Source organism: Hakea prostrata, chromosome 8 (assembly GCF_041222555.1).
Source record: "Hakea prostrata isolate BN-2017 chromosome 8, UWA_Hpros_2, whole genome shotgun sequence".
Lineage (NCBI taxonomy): Eukaryota > Viridiplantae > Streptophyta > Magnoliopsida > Proteales > Proteaceae > Hakea > Hakea prostrata.
The window spans coordinates 32,005,332-32,021,266 of NC_142607.1; the positions used below are offsets into that span (position 1 = coordinate 32,005,332).

At 39.9% G+C, this 15,935-nt stretch overlaps 1 pseudogene across 1 annotated transcript; it reads left to right on the top strand.

The window, feature by feature from the left end:
• Positions 1-1,244: 1,244 nt before the first annotated feature.
• Positions 1,245-5,503, top strand: LOC149007573 (scarecrow-like protein 3 pseudogene; annotated as a pseudogene). Its single transcript, XR_016175291.1, has 2 exons — positions 1,245-1,661; positions 1,973-5,503. The product of XR_016175291.1 is annotated as a scarecrow-like protein 3 pseudogene (transcript).
• Positions 5,504-15,935: the final 10,432 nt, after the last annotated feature.

Here is a 15,935-nt window from a genome sequence, read left to right on the forward strand (position 1 = left end):
CGTTTCAGATCCAACAATAACAATTAGAGATCGATCGATTCATTGCCCAATATGTAAGTAACACTCAATCCATGGTTGGATTATAACTTGCAAAAAGCTGAAACGGCATTCGAGAAGAAGAAAGGATTTCGAAGAAATTGAGAGCGAAAGACGAAGAGATGGAGAAAGTTGGAAAATTGGAGTAGTGGGGGGGGGGGGACGATGCGCGGCGCAGCTGGCGGGGCGCGGCAGGCAGAGGAGAGAACCAATTATGGTGTGATTGCCGGCGGTGGGATGAGTAGCAATAGGTTATTTTTCAACGCGGCCATAGCTATGGATTTGGAGGTTTCGTGTTTAACGGAGTAATAAATATCCCACTTTTTTTATTTTCAAATCTTACCCTAGAATAAATGCGAGGGTATTTTGGTCATAAAAATTATATTTTGTCCTTAATTGATCTTATTGGATATTTAGGGGAGGCAGATGCAAAGTTTTCATTTATTTGGACTAAAAATGACATGGACCAAACCTCAGGGGTCCAGATGAAAATTACCCATATATTTATTATTTTCTCTAACTAACAAATAGTTCTAACAGAAAAATAAGTGATTGCCAATTTAACATAGTTTTAAGATGTCAATATTTTTCGTCAATTATCTCTAAAATGTTCTTAAGTTTTTACCGAAAAAAACAAGATCAATCCAAAGAAGTGCCTCATGTCAAAATTAAGGAAGAAACACACTCAAAAACAATCTTAATTAGTATGACCAAAAATGGATGAAAACCCCTTTAGATAATGGATGATAAAGATAAAATGACGTGAGAATGAAAGATTAAAATTAATTAGATTGAGTAAGGATTAAGGAATTATAGATAGCTAGGGTTCTTGTATTATCTAAACCTGTTGCCACCTAAGTGCAGGCTTCAGGCTTGACTTCATAGCTAGGCAGAGTTAAATTTGGTATCAACTTTTGGCGTTTTGCATAACCTCATTGTCTATTTGTCTTTATTGATATAAGAAGATAACACCAATTGAATGGTCTAATGGGTTAGAAGAGAAAGACAAACTTGGATTTTGGAAGTATTTGTTTAAGGTCTTTCAAGCATTCCCCACAAGCACCCACAAATTCCACAAACCAACAAAACAAGAAAGAGAAGTGTTTGTTTTGTTTTGTAAGGGCTTGTTTGGATGGGAGTGATTGTTTGGAATAATTACAAAATTTTCTCTGACTAACCCTTGTTATTCCTACGCCACCCAACATCAAGACAAAACCTCTAAAAAGAAATTAGGTCCTCTTTCTCAGAAATTCCAAATTCCATATTCCTCTGTTTGATCCCCCAATCGACAACAAATCAATAAGGACAAATATTCATACACACCTTCACTTGCATTGTTTGCTAACGCAGACATTGAAGATCCTTCAAAAGAAAGCCTTTTAATGCTTCAATGACCACACCACCTCTTGTGACAAAACCCTAAATAAATCTAGAAGCCCACTTTAAAAATCTCAGGAACCAGTTCTGATTCACACAGAACCAAGAGAAGAGAAGGGAGGGATATTATCTTGGGGGCTTTTCATGGGTTATTGATGAATTTGAAAACCCAGTTGCAGTTTTGAGTTTGCTTGCTTGTCGGCTCTTCTGAGACGAGATGAGATTCTTGGCTGTTTCTGCAGCTTCTGGTACTGTTCTTTGATCTTCATCTTATATTCTACGAAGATGTGTTGCCCATTTAATTGAGTTTTGTGTTCATTTTGACTGTTCTCTGTTTGCAATTGATTTCTTTCTGGCATATATAGTTCTTTGTATTCTTCTTCCTTTGTGGGTTGATTTTCGGTATTAAGAGAACAGATTATTCTGCAAATTTTCTTTAGACCGTAAGAAGATTAAAGCCTTCCAAGCAACACTGGTCTTGTTCCTATTTTAATTGTCAATCTTGAATTCATTGTATACGTATTTGACAATTATGGGGCTTTGCCCTTCTTCGGAACAGAGCAATCTCTGCGGTGGTGAATGGCTGGAATGTCTCAAGATGAGGGATCATCTTCTGTAACTTCATCACCCCTTCAGTTCTTCTCCTTGATGTCTCTCACCCCCGGCTTAGGTTCACCTTACCCATGGCTCAAAGAGCTCAAATCTGAGGAGCGTGGCTTGTATTTGATCCATCTGTTGCTATCCTGTGCTAACCATGTCGCTTCTGGTAGCCTTGAGAATGCGAATATCGCACTCGAGCAAATCTCACACCTTGCCTCACATGATGGCGACACCATGCAGCGCATTGCTGCCTACTTCACTGAAGCCCTTGCTGACCGGATTCTTAAAGCCTGGCCTGGATTATACAAAGCTCTCAATTCCACGAGAATTTCTTTGGTTTCAGACAGAATCATTGTTCGAAAATTGTTCTTTGAGCTCTGTCCCTTCTTGAAGGTTTCCTATTTAATCACAAACCAAGCCATTGTTGAAGCCATGGAAGGGGAGAAGATGGTTCACATAATTGATCTCAACTCTGTGGAGCCTGTGCAGTGGATTGCACTCCTTCAGGTCTTGAGTGCCCGAAGAGATGGCCCTCCTCATCTGAGAATTACGGGTATTCATGAACAGAAGGAGGTACTGGAACAAACAGCTCTTCGTTTGACTGAAGAAGCTGAAAAATTAGACATCCCATTTCAATTCAATCCTGTTGTCAGTAAATTAGAGAATCTCGACGTTGAAAGCTTGCGTGTTAAGACAGGAGAGGCTTTAGCCATCAGCTCCGTCCTTCAACTGCATTCCCTCCTGGCATCTGATGATGACATCCATGGGAAGAAATCTCCAGCTGTTTACAAAAATTTGAATTCAGTTAACCTGCAGAGGGTCTTGCAGATGAACCATGGCAATGTGGGGGAGTTGCTCGATAAAGATTTGACGAATGGATGCAGCCCAAGTCGCGATTCAGCATCATCATCATCCCCTTTATCTGGGACTGCTTCTGCAAAGATAGAGAGATTCCTGACTGCCCTCTGGGGACTAGCTCCGAAAATAATGGTAGTTACTGAGCAAGAATCCAACCATAATGGATCAACTTTGATGGAGAGACATTTGGAGGCACTTTACTACTATGCATCACTCTTTGATTGCTTGGAATCAACATTACCAAGGACTTCAATGGAGCGAATGAAAGTAGAGAAGATGCTCTTTGGAGAAGAAATTAAGAATATTATTGCAAGCGAGGGATCTGAGAGGAAAGAAAGGCATGAAAAGCTTGAGAAATGGATACAGAGACTGGATTTTGCAGGGTTTGGAAAGGTGCCTTTGAGCTATTATGCTTTGTTGCAGTCAAAGAGACTGCTTCAAACCTATGGTTGTGATGGATATAAGATCAAAGAAGAGAACGGCAGTTTGGTAATTTGTTGGCAAGATCGAGCCTTGTTTGCAGTTTCAGCTTGGAAGTGTAGCAGGTATGATTGATCATTTTTTTTCTTCTTTTGGTTGTCATTTTTGAGTTTTTTTTTCTTTTCTTCCTTTCTTGTATGTACAAAGGATTTCAGTTTTCTTCTTTGTTTTTGTCTGGGTTTGAAGGTCTTCTTTGCCCTTGTTCTACATTTTGTTTGTTTATTTATTTATTGACTTTTTTTATGGCTTTCTTCTAGACTTGTACCTTACCTTGGTGTACCTTTTCAATACAAAAATTTCTAAGTTCTCTCTAGAAATTCTACCCATTTTCAAACTTCTATTTTAGATTCATATATCAATATTCAAATTCTGGCAAAATACTTCAACAACTTCACGCTTGTCATTTCATTATTGGATTGATCTGAATAGAGCATCACAGAGCAATCAGCTTTAGCTACAGAATTCCTGAAACTATAATCCCACATAACCAGTGTAATTTTTTTTGAGAATTGTTTGGATGTGTGTAATTTGACCAACTGGCCACCCCCTCTGATATCCACTTTCAAGTCTCAGACAATTCATGATATGGTCGTAGCTTTTTATGATGCCTATGCTGCCATGGATTGAATAATGAAGCAGAGTTGGTTGAGATTAAAAACTTCTTGATGAAGTAGTTTGAGAGGACCATATCAGCTAGCTTTGTAGTATTGCAGCATGTGGTTCAATATATTGGAGCAGGCTATCATTTATGTTATCATGATTGTATAACACAAACTGCTGCTTTTGTGTCTTAAAGTTCTAGTTTCAAACTATAAACAATTTTCCTTAAGCTAGTGCTTGTTTCAGTGCATATGAGAATGTGTCGAGCTGCATGAGTAGGAATAAACTTTTTGGGTCTATTTCCATTACAGTAAATTGAGTTTCTGATCATTTCCGTTGAACAAATTGACATGATCCTCTGTATCACCATTATTGTGCTTGTTCTCTTCGTCATTGCTGCCATCATTTTTGGGGCCTTGCCCTTGTTCCACAGTATATATCAGTGTGCCACAACCTGTCTTGTGTTTTCATCCTTAGCCTCCCTTTCAGAGCCTTGAACGTGCACCATTGCGGTCAAATTTGTCTATGCTTCTAATTTGGTTGATTCTGTTATTCAGTGTATTGAAGTCTACTTGTATGGTCTATGCATCAGTGCTGTAAATTTCATGAATCATCCACTCTGGTCATCTGCATATAGATTTTGTGTTCAGGATGAGGCATTTAAAAAACTAGTGAAATGTTGTAAGTCATCACATATAACCTTTCATTGCATTCAGATACCAAGTTGCTCAGAAAAATTGAGTCATCTGGAGTTCTTTATTGAAATGGAGCCATATTTTAGGTTCTATATGATTCTTTCTCTGCTTTCTACCTTAGACAATAAGACCAATCCTTCTGCAATTTCCTTTCCCCAAATGGGTGGTAGCTCCAGGTTCTATGGGTCAGAATAGAAGTAGATGAATCCAAACATAGTCCTTGAACATGGTAAAGTTTCAAAATGGAGCCCCAAGTCCTCAAAGTGAAGTAGAATTGGGGTGAACAGAGGAGTAGAAGGTAGAGAGAAAGAGAGTTTCCTTTTAGAAATCTGAGTTTTATGGTGTTCTCCATTAGAAGCTCTATATGTCTGAACAATGAAGCACCAAGGCATGTGAACAGAGGAGTAGAAGGTAGAGAGAAAGAGAGAGCTTCCTTTTAGAGATCTGACTTATATGGTGTTCTCCATTAGAACCTCTGTATGTCTGAACAATGAAGCACCAAGGCATTGTACAGCTGAGTTAACAATTTGACTAACCAAACATCATCTATTCCATACACAGTTGAGATAAACGTTTTCTTAAATTTTTTTTCTTCTCAAAAGGCTATTTAGATTGGCATAAAAATGATAAAGGGTGGAAGAGAGCAGAGCAAGTTCTACATGGCAGTACCAATTTGAATTCAAAAGTAGCTCATTAAATGAAAAATGGAGACCTCTTAGTAAGGACTCGTTTGTTAACCGACCAAGTGTTTATGCTTTGAGGAACACCATAAACAGGGTTCTTACGTTTGGGATGCCAAGTTCCACGAATACCCTTTTTTTAAAAGTATCTTACTTAAAATCGGTGCACCTAAATTTTGTTTCAAGAAAATTTGTTCTTGTGTCACAAGAGTTTCTCCAAGCAGAAGTTTTTAGAAATTTCAATTTATGTTGTAAAAATCACTAGAAACAAACAAATTTATCAAATGGCTTTCAATCCAATTCTTTTTGTTTTTGAAACAAGAAACATCAGAAATTCTTTTAGGCTGCGTTTGTTTGCTAAAGGTGGGGGGAAAAAGGGGGGGCGGGGGGGGGGGGGGGGGGGGGAGGAGAAGGAAGGGGAGGGGGGGTGGGGGAGGGGGGGGGGGGGGTTTTTTTTTTTCTTTTCCCCCCTTTCCCCCCCCCCCCCAGGGGGGGGGGGGGGGGGCCCCCCCCCCCCCCCCCCCCCCCCCTTTTTTCCCCCCCCCCCCCCCCCCCCCCCCCCCCCCCCCCCCCCCCCCCGATAAAGTTTTTGTTGAAAAAAAAACATGTGGGTCCTCATATGTAGGGTAGAAATTTCCCTGTTGACGGGGTGAGTTTGGAGAAAGGAAATGAAAGGAAACGATAGGTTTTGTGGAAAAGTACGAATTCCTTGAAGATTAAGGTGGGTCTTACTTTTTACTTTTCCAAACTTTCCCACAAAGTCCCACTAAGTATGTGGGCTTTTAAAATGGCATAGGATAGGAAAGTTGATCTCTTCAACATCCATCACGTGCCATGGTTGGGACAAGGGGGGGTTTCCTTGTTTCAAGGAAACTCTGTCTCCCACTTTCCCACTCTAAGTCAACCAAACAATGTGACCATTTTTGGAAGTGTGGATTTATTTGGGGGGTTTTTTAAAGAAAAGTAATTTGAAATTTACACTTTTTAAAGGTTAAAAGAATAATTTGTACCCCTTTTTTCCCACCCTACCTTTATTCCAGCAAACAAACACAGCTTTACAGCCTTATGGTAAATTATCAAACGGACGCTAAATGTTTGATAGAAAGTCAAAAGAATATTGTTTGATTGCATGAAACCTGTGCCTAGATATCTAATGCATTAACAACTCACCTCGTTCTCAAGAAACATAAGTTTTCATCCATAAATATAATCTCTATAGAAATTAAAAAAAGAATTTCATCCATGAAACTCTGCATTAGTGCAAGGACCACACAATTAGACAACAATATATCTTGCACTTAAAATAGAAAAGAAAAACCAAATAAATGTTAATTTGTGAAAATTCCCTTCACATCAGCTTCTATTTCGCCCACTTGTTTTGGTCTACCTATCAAAAAAATGTGGTCCCATTAATTTTTTTAAGCTAGTAAAATCAATATGGATTTGCTTCCCACATGAGCTTAGGTGGGGGACAGATTTTTGGACCAACCATAGAGCATGGGTTCTAAACTCCAGAGGGATAGAGATATATCCAAGTCTAGACTCTCTCTAGCCGGGTAAGACGGACTTTCATCCTCCCACAATTACATAGGGTCTAGACCCTATGGTACACGAGCAAGCCCTATGTTAGGTCCTATGTAAATTTGGAAGGATGGGTGGACGTTAGCTTCATACGCCAAACCAAGTAAAGGTGGAGGTTTGTTTCCATCTATATACATGTGGATTGATTTAGACTCGGCAATATCATTTTCCCAATTTCTCTAAAAAAGTATAATAATTGAGCATTGTTATCGCCAACCAAAGAGTTGAATACCTTAAAATAGGTTGTATCAAATGCACAAAGCTTGTGTTTACTAGGGTTTAGGTGAGGTTAGGTGCGCAAGAATTATCATAGTCTACTCGCTTGTGTTTTTCTTTATCACTTTTTAAAGTGATGCATAACCCTAGTTAAATAAATTATAATACTCTTCTTTTCATCCATCATATACCATCAAACTCTTTCTCTCACACGTAGGCATCAAGAGATGTATTGCCATCGCAACATGAGACTAGCGTACAGTTGGTTTTATGTTTGTTATTTCTTGGTGTTTCATTTACAATATCCAAATTGGACAATCAACATTAAGTGATTAAAAAAAAAAAAAATCTGCAGATTTTGATGAAAGAAGAAAACAGTTACACATATATTTGTTCCTAAGTTTGTGCACTTAGGTCATATGGGACCTCTAGAGCTAAACTAGTGAACCAATTCAAGCGTGTGGGACTTAACACTGATGTGTTGCCTTTGTTGCTAATGCAACTTTAATCAAAATAGGTACTAAGTTAAGAAGGGCATGCATTGTTCTTCAGCTTAGGCAAGAAGTTTTAACAGTTATGGGTTATCGAACCAAATTTCTTTGAGCTCCAATCCTCCCATCTTAGTTTTCTTAATCCCTGCGTGCATTCCAAAAAGAAGTGCCTCCATCTCATCTTCCTTTTTAGTTTTACTATAGCTGACAACTTGGATATGTCTACCCCAACATAGACCCAGACTCCATCTTGTGCATCTTAACCGTTCATTAGGTATCCTGCACATAATAAGATGGGATGGTTAGTGTTTAAAAAGCTACACAGATTACATGGATTTGACTGGGTGGGGATGCCATATTACTCACTTCTTGTAGCCTATTTTTTCCACATTTGTTCTTTATTGCAGATTTAGTTCTGTTATCCATTTTTTAATGTCGTTTAGCACCTCATAGGGGTTGGGCCCTTTCTTATTGTAAAGACAATTGTTTTTTTTTTCTTCCAAATAAAATATGTAATTATAAAAACAAAGGTGACCCAAGTTTTAGTTTGTTTATCCAATTATTGGTCATGAGCCTAAAAGTTGCAAAGGTGTTGAATGGATTTTTTGTTCCATTATTTTGTTCTTAGCCCCAAGGGTCCAGCCACATGGATTCTTTTGGTCCATTTACATGAGATGAAATTGTGCCACACCGTCTGTCCATTTCCGCAAAGAATACAATCCACAAGAGCTTCCGTCCACTAGGAAATGATAGTTTTGAGCACGATACCTGCATTCAAGAGATGCCAAAAGAAAGCTTTAAATTTTTGATGGATGGGTAGCTTCCAGAAGAATTTCCACCACTTCGAGAAATTGTTGTGGACAGTGGGGAATTTTTCTTTTAGAATTGCACACTCAACTAGTTTGGCAACGAACTCACCATTAGGTGATATTAGAGAATACCAAGAATCAAATTCATTAGTTAAAATGGTGGGTGGAAGAATTGAGCAGTGATGAGATTGCGGTGGGTGCAGGTTTGAGAGTAATTCCTAGTTTAATTGTTATAATCCTGTATGACTTTTGCAACAATCGCCTTCCTTGTCCAGAGGGAGAAGTCTTGGTATTCAATCACATAGTTCTTGTTGGATTGGACCCACGGGTCAAACTGAAAGAAAGTGTTCATTCCATCTCCTACTTTTCTTATGACCAATGTCTTGAGCCTTGGTAGGATACTCGTGATGCTATTCCATGTCCAAGAACCCTTTGTTACCAAAGCTTTGGTGTCAAAAGGAGTTGTTCCTCGTAATATTTGACCTTCAATAGTTGTACCCATAGTGCATTTGGGTTGGTTAGGAGTCTCCACCCTTGTTTTAAAAGTAGTGTTGTATTGAAGTCATCCATCCTCTAGAAACCTAGGCCCCCTGATTCCTTTGGTGTGCAACATTTCTCCCAGAGATGATATTCATTTACTTGCTTTTAGTGGGGTTGTCCTTCCAAACTCTCTTGGCACAGGGAGTATATTTTCTTGCAAATACCTTTACGGATTTTGAGGCCTTGCCATTGCATAAGTATTCCCCTCCTTGCAAATGTGAGATTGGTGGCTTTCAAAGTTGCTAGCTCTCTTGTCATTCTATTTACAATGCTCATCATGCTCTTTGTCTTAACTTTCCCCTGAAATAGGTTTTTGCCCAAGTATGCCACATCTTTTTTCTTCTTTGATACCCCAAGAAGATGATTTGGCCCCCTCTTCCAAAGAGCTCCCTCGCATGGCAAGGACATCTTCTTACACCGGAAAGGGGCCCAAAATGAGTGGGTTAAAGGTCAGGCGTGGGGCGGGGGCTGGGCTAATGCACTTTATGGCCACTTTTTTCAAAGTAGTTCTTCAACACTACTTTAATGGCAATGACATCTTCTTTTCATCTCAGTAGAAAAGGATGTTTCATCTGCAAAAATGAGTGAGAAATTTCTGGCTCCTTCTTCTCATCCTAATACCATGAAAAAAGTTTAGGGTCTTATATTCATTTAAGAGTCTAGATAGGACTTCCCTAATCAAGAGAAAAAATAAAGGCTCAGAGGACATCCCTATCTCGGCACTCGGCTGATCCCAAGAACCCCAGCAAGTATGGAGAACCATTCAACTTAATTGAGGATGAAGCCATTGATAGGATCTCCATGATCTTGCACCAATAGTTATCAAACCCAAGAATTTGGAAAAATTCTTGGGTTTGATAACAAGACCCCACTCCACCCTATCATATGCTTTTGACATGTCCAACTTTAAAACCACATAGCATGTTTTCCTTTTGTCTTGCTTATAAAATGTATCATTTTGTGAGTTACCATAATTTTATCCATGATTTGCCAATTTGCAACAAAGGCCCCTTCATATGAAGAGATAGTGCAAGACAGAAGAGCTTTTAACCTATGAGGCAAAAGTTTAGCAATGATTTTATAGCTAACATTGCAAAGGCTTATAGGTATATCGTTTGAAATAAGTGTTGCATTGTCCTTCTTTGGGATGAAGCATAACAATGTATGGTTGATCCCAAAGGGAAGTTGAGCATCTCTGAAGAAAATAGAGACAAAGTTTAGGACATCCTTCTCAATCATATCCCAATGCTTTTGGTAAAAAAAGGCATTAGAGCCATAAAATCCTGGAGCTTTGCACAAACCAAATGAGAACACAATTTGCTTGATCTCATCAGGTGTGGGTAGATCAGAGATCCCCATAAGAGGGGTGGGTTACCAAGAGGAGGGAACCTACATTGTCACACCCCACCCAGCCGGATCCGGTCATTACCTGAATACCCGTGGGGATGATACACTGCAAGACCTAGGTTTAGTGACAAATCCATACAACACATGATATGTCATAATTAAATGGACAAGAATAAATCAAGTTCAAGTTAATAAATTATCAAGAATGAAAAATAAAGGATTACAATATCCAAAACCTCCAATCAAAACTAAACACCGTAGTTCTAAGAAAAAAAAGAATGTTTAAAGTTGCAGCGGAAAATCATTTAAGAAAAGTCTAAGGAAAAGAAACTCTATAAGAGTAGTCTTGGCATGAACATGAAGCGTCATGTGCTTCCACTTCTTCTACCAACTACGCCCTCTTGGTAGCCATTCATCAAAGGATCCTCAACGTAGGAGGGGTCCTCATAACCTGTAGAGCAGTCTAAAGAACAAACAAAAATAAAGGAATGAGTTTATAGAACTCAGTGAGGTAACTAACATTCACATCATATATTCATCCAATTTCCATGTTATAATTCCTAAGACAATCATGTAATTAATAATATAAACAAACAGATGCACAATGATGATATAAGGTTCCTAACTCTATAATGTAGTCTCTAAGTAGACACGCATTAAGTGATACACCAGTCTTCTTTGGGCGGTCTCATCACTCTTCCCTCACGGCACTAAAGCACATCTGTTGGGTTCTCCACGGTTGTTGGGTCAAGTCACATCAATCCGTGGATGGGGTATAAGTCACCACTCTCTCACATCATTGTTTGGCATGAGAATTGGTGCATGTCAAGGATTACTCTAAGCCCAATGCAAAGTCATACGGTCTTGTACTACATATCGTACGGATACTTCCCCTATGACACCAACCAACTCGGTTCAGTATCTTTCCCTGCCTAAAGTCAATGTATCCTATGGCACCAACCAACTCAGACTACGTTAACCCCTAACCCTATGGTCATCCACATATAATAGACAAGATGCTCTCAATGTCCTCTCATGGGTTGGTTACCGGTCTTGAGAGCCCATGAGCCCTTATTTATTATATGCAACCCTACCATCTCATGATGGTAGTGGAACTGCTTGATGCTCATAGGACCCAGCCACTGACATCATAGGTTAACCGGTTTCAATACCCTTACCGGAAGGGTAGTAGTACTCATGAGGTCACCTAGCCAAACAATTCTAGACATGCCTTAAGTATGTCAACCAGTAATTAGGGAAAGCGCCAAGGGCACCATAGAAATGCGTCCCATACCACCTCCTCTGGTGTCCTATGACAGAAATGCCAAAGGGGCATTCCCCATTCCCCAATCACAACCTAAGCAATCACATAAGGTCACTAGGGCAATGGGCGAACCCACAACCCTAATAGAAAATACAAGGTACAAAGAATAATAAAATTCCTCCTCTCCCTTCGCATACATTTCCATTCCATCCTCATAACAATAGTAATAGATCTAAAAGCAAATAGCAACATCAGAAACAATAGCGTTACCTTCCTATCTTGAAAAGTCACACACAAGCATAGTATGATAATAGAAATCACAACAATTTATATTTAACAAAAGAAATTAAAATAACAAACAATTAATTAAATATAACATGGTTATTCCTCACCTTTTACTTTGATCCTTTCTCCACAGTCCAAAAAATTCACTCCCACAAGTTTGGTGACTAAAGATACATAAACCTATTCATGCAAAAGAATTAATAATCACAAATTAGAGCCAATTTGTGTTTCAAAGGATATCCCAAAATCTTCCCACGAAAACATAATTCTAACCACTAGGTTAAAAAGGGTAGTTCTCAACCTCATTCGTGAATGGTCTCTATTTCGTCACCAATTTGAAGTCGAATCAAAATGAAACTTTGGGAAAGTCTAATTGGTAGCAAAAGGATCCTACGGGTACCTTCAATTTGATTTAATTTAATTTAGATAAAAAAGCGCCTAATTTGGCTCTCCTAAACCCCCCATGGGCGACTCAAATAATCATAATGTGAAATCTTTCGCAAGGGAATGTACCATTATCACTTATACTCAAGGGAAACGTTGATACAACAAACAAGAGCATCCAAGATACCTAACACTCTTCCTTTTCAAGATCTCACAAAAGAAGAGAAGAGAAATTCCTACAAACTATGTTTAAAGAGAAGGGTTTAAGAATTATAACCTTTCCTATCGTTCTTGCAACAATCTGAGTCATAGAGCACACCTTTGATTGGATGAGATCTCCACTTCTCCTTGGTTTCTCCTCTTCCCCAAGTCTCTGCCTTGTTCTAGCATCAAAAAATGTATTTAGAGGTGAGCTACAACTTAAAATAGGGTTTAAAAACCCAAAATCTTGATTTTGCCCCGTAACTGAAAACTGGGTGGGGGGTTGGGTCACCCACCGGCCCAACCAACCGGTCCATGGTTGGACCCGCATCGGAACTCTGATTTTGGTGATTTTTGGCTTGATGGAAAGGTCTTTCAACGTTCTTCATTTGGATACCATAATCTCATCAATCGGACTCTCCATCGCTAGTCTACGGAAGTTCCAAAATCACCCTTTTTACACTATCATGATTGATCTTCTCTCTTCTCTTAAACTCTAGGAGAGTTGTCGGGTCATCACAAGGTCCATCCACCAACATTGGGTCCATTTCCAAACCTTCAAGCTTGGCTTGAATGGCTCATAGTTGTTGCCAACTTGAGACCCGGGTTTGCGGTCTTGAAATCACGGGTTAAAGGGGTAGAAATCCGGGGGATTTCACATTGATGCGTCAGAATTCTCCTTCTTGCCACACGAATTCTTATTGATCGGGGTTCTTTTAAATCTTCTGGGAGTTTATCATCTCGAATATACTCAATGATGGGGTCCATCCAACACTTTTTGCTTTCTATATACGTAACGAGGTTGACCTTTGCGCTCAGGAAATTTAACTCCTCAACGTAGACCGATGGTTCTAAGGTTTTTTTCTTAGCGTTCGCCAACCTCAAGAGTCATCTGCTACAGAGTTCTCCTTTCGGGGTATTTGACATACCCTTATATCTTTGAATTCCTTCCTTAGAGTTCGGATAAGCTCTTGGTACTTTTGTAATCGAGGCTCTTTTATTCCGTATTCTCCTTCTAATTGGTTGACGATAAGTTGGGAATCACTGTATATTATTGCTTCAGCTACTGCCAAAGCTTTAGCGATCCGGAGCCCCACAATGAAAGCTTAATATTCTGCTTCGTTGTTACTTGCCTCGAACCCAAACCTTAAAGCATATCGGATCAGAAAACCTCCCTGACTTTTTAGCAAAATGCCCACTCCCGAACCAAAGTTATTGCTAGAACCGTCAACATATATGTGCACATACTTGGCAGGGTAGGTTCTCCTTCTTCCTCGATCGGGGTTACGGACTCCACTATAAAATCGGCCAGGGCCTGTGCTTTTATAGCAGTTCGGGGCTTAAAATCTACCTGGAATTCCCCTAGCTCTACCGACCACGCAACCATTCTTCCCGATAAATCGGGTTTAAACAGAACCTTTTTTAAAGGGGAATTGGTTAGCACCTCGATCGGATGAGCTTGGAAATACGGTCTTAACTTTCAGGCTGCTATCATAAGTGTCAGCACCTGTTTCTCAATCATTGAATATCTTGTCTCGGGATCTAGGAGTACATGGCTGACATAGTAAATGGGCCATTGTTTCCTTTCTTTCTCCCGAATGAGGACAACACTCACGGCCGACTGTGATGTTGCCAAATATACTTGCAAAGTTTCGCCCTTCTCAGGCCGAGAAAGTAGTGGCAGTTGCCCGAGCCTTCTTTTCAATTCCTCGAAAGCCTTCTGACATTCGTCCGTCCATCGTGCTTCTTTACTTCCCCTTAAATCCTTCAGGGCTTTGAAGAAAGGTAAGCATTTTTCTCCCGACTGTGAGATGAATTGGGTCAGAGCTGCTGTCCGTCCGGTCTGACACTGTATATCCCGAACAGTCTTTAGGGGATCCATGTTGGTCAAAGCTTGTATCTTGACAGGGTTTGCCTCAATTCCCCTTTGGGAAGCCATAAACCCCAGGAATTTTCCCGAAGATACCCCAAAGGCACATTTCTCCGGATTTAGCCTCATATGGTATTTCCTTAAAACGGAAAATACTTCCCTAAGATTTGCGATGTGTCTTGTCCTCTGGAGACTTTTTACTAGCATATCATCTATGTATGCCTCCATGTTTTTTTCCGATCAGATCACTAAAGATCTTGTTTACAACTCTCTGATATGTAGCTCCCGCATTCTTCAAACCGAACTGCATAACTTTGTAAAAATAACTCTCCCGATCGGTCATGATGGCTGTGAATCTCTCATCTTCCTTATTCATCAGGATTTGATTGTACCTAGAATAAGCGTCCATGAAACTTAACGTTTCATATCCAGCAGCCGCATCGATCAGAAGATCTATACGTGGTAAAGGATAACAGTCCCTCAGGCATGCTTTGTTGAGGTCTGTGTAATCAGTACACGTCCTCCACTTCCCGTTCGACTTCTTTACCATCACAACATTGGCCAACCATGTTGGACACTCGATGGTTCAATAAAACCATACTTTTTCAGTTTCTTGACCTCTCCTCTGATAGCCTCGTGTTTTTCAATCGAGAAGTTTCATCTTCTCTGGATTACGGGCTTGACATCTGAATTAATCCATAGCTTGTGTTCGGCCACAGCTCGATCAATTCCTGCCATATCGTTTGTTGACCAAGTAAACACATCTATGCTTTTCTGAAGGAAAGTTTTCAATTCTTCCTTGAAGGGTTCTAATTGTTCAAATCCAATATAAGTGGATTTTGTCTCATCTCCTGGCTGCAAGGATATTCGATCTAATTTTTCCACGGGTTCGGGCCTCTACATGGTGTCTTCGTCCCGATCATCCCTTACCTCGATCGGTAAGGCTGTGGCTTTTTCTGGTCCTACCTTTTCTTTGAGATATGCCAGATAACACTGTCGGGATAGCTTTTGATCTGAAACTACTTGCCCGATTCCAGTGTCGGTGGGAAACTTTATCTTCATATGTTTTGGCGAGACTATGGCGCCTAGCTTCGTCAACGAAGGCCTACCGAGGATCATGTTGTAAGCAGGAAGGTCCCGAACCACCAGAAAATTTACCCAAATGGTGGATTCTTTCGGGAAATTTCCTACCAAAAGATCCAACTGAACTGATCCCTCGGCTAAGGCAGATGAACCAATAAATCCATAGAGGTGTGTTGAAGATGGCTTCATCAGACCTTCCTCGACATTTAGCTTCTGAAAAGCTTCATAAGAAAGAAGATCAGCCGAAGATCCCGTGTTGACTAGGACCCTATGTGTCACATCCTCCCAGCCGGTACCCTATCTGGCATACCCGAGAGTGTGATCCACAGCCCAAAGATCAGGTATCGAGTAATCAACCTCCCACATAAACAATAACATAATCATGAACAATCATAATAAAAGTGCGGAAGATAAACCATAGATCCAATAAGGAAAGAATGAATCATAAATAAATAAGAATACTAGATATAATCAGAGTGTCAAAACAGATAAGTAAAGTGAGGTAAAATCCCACTCTACAACCAGCGGAAAAGTAGCT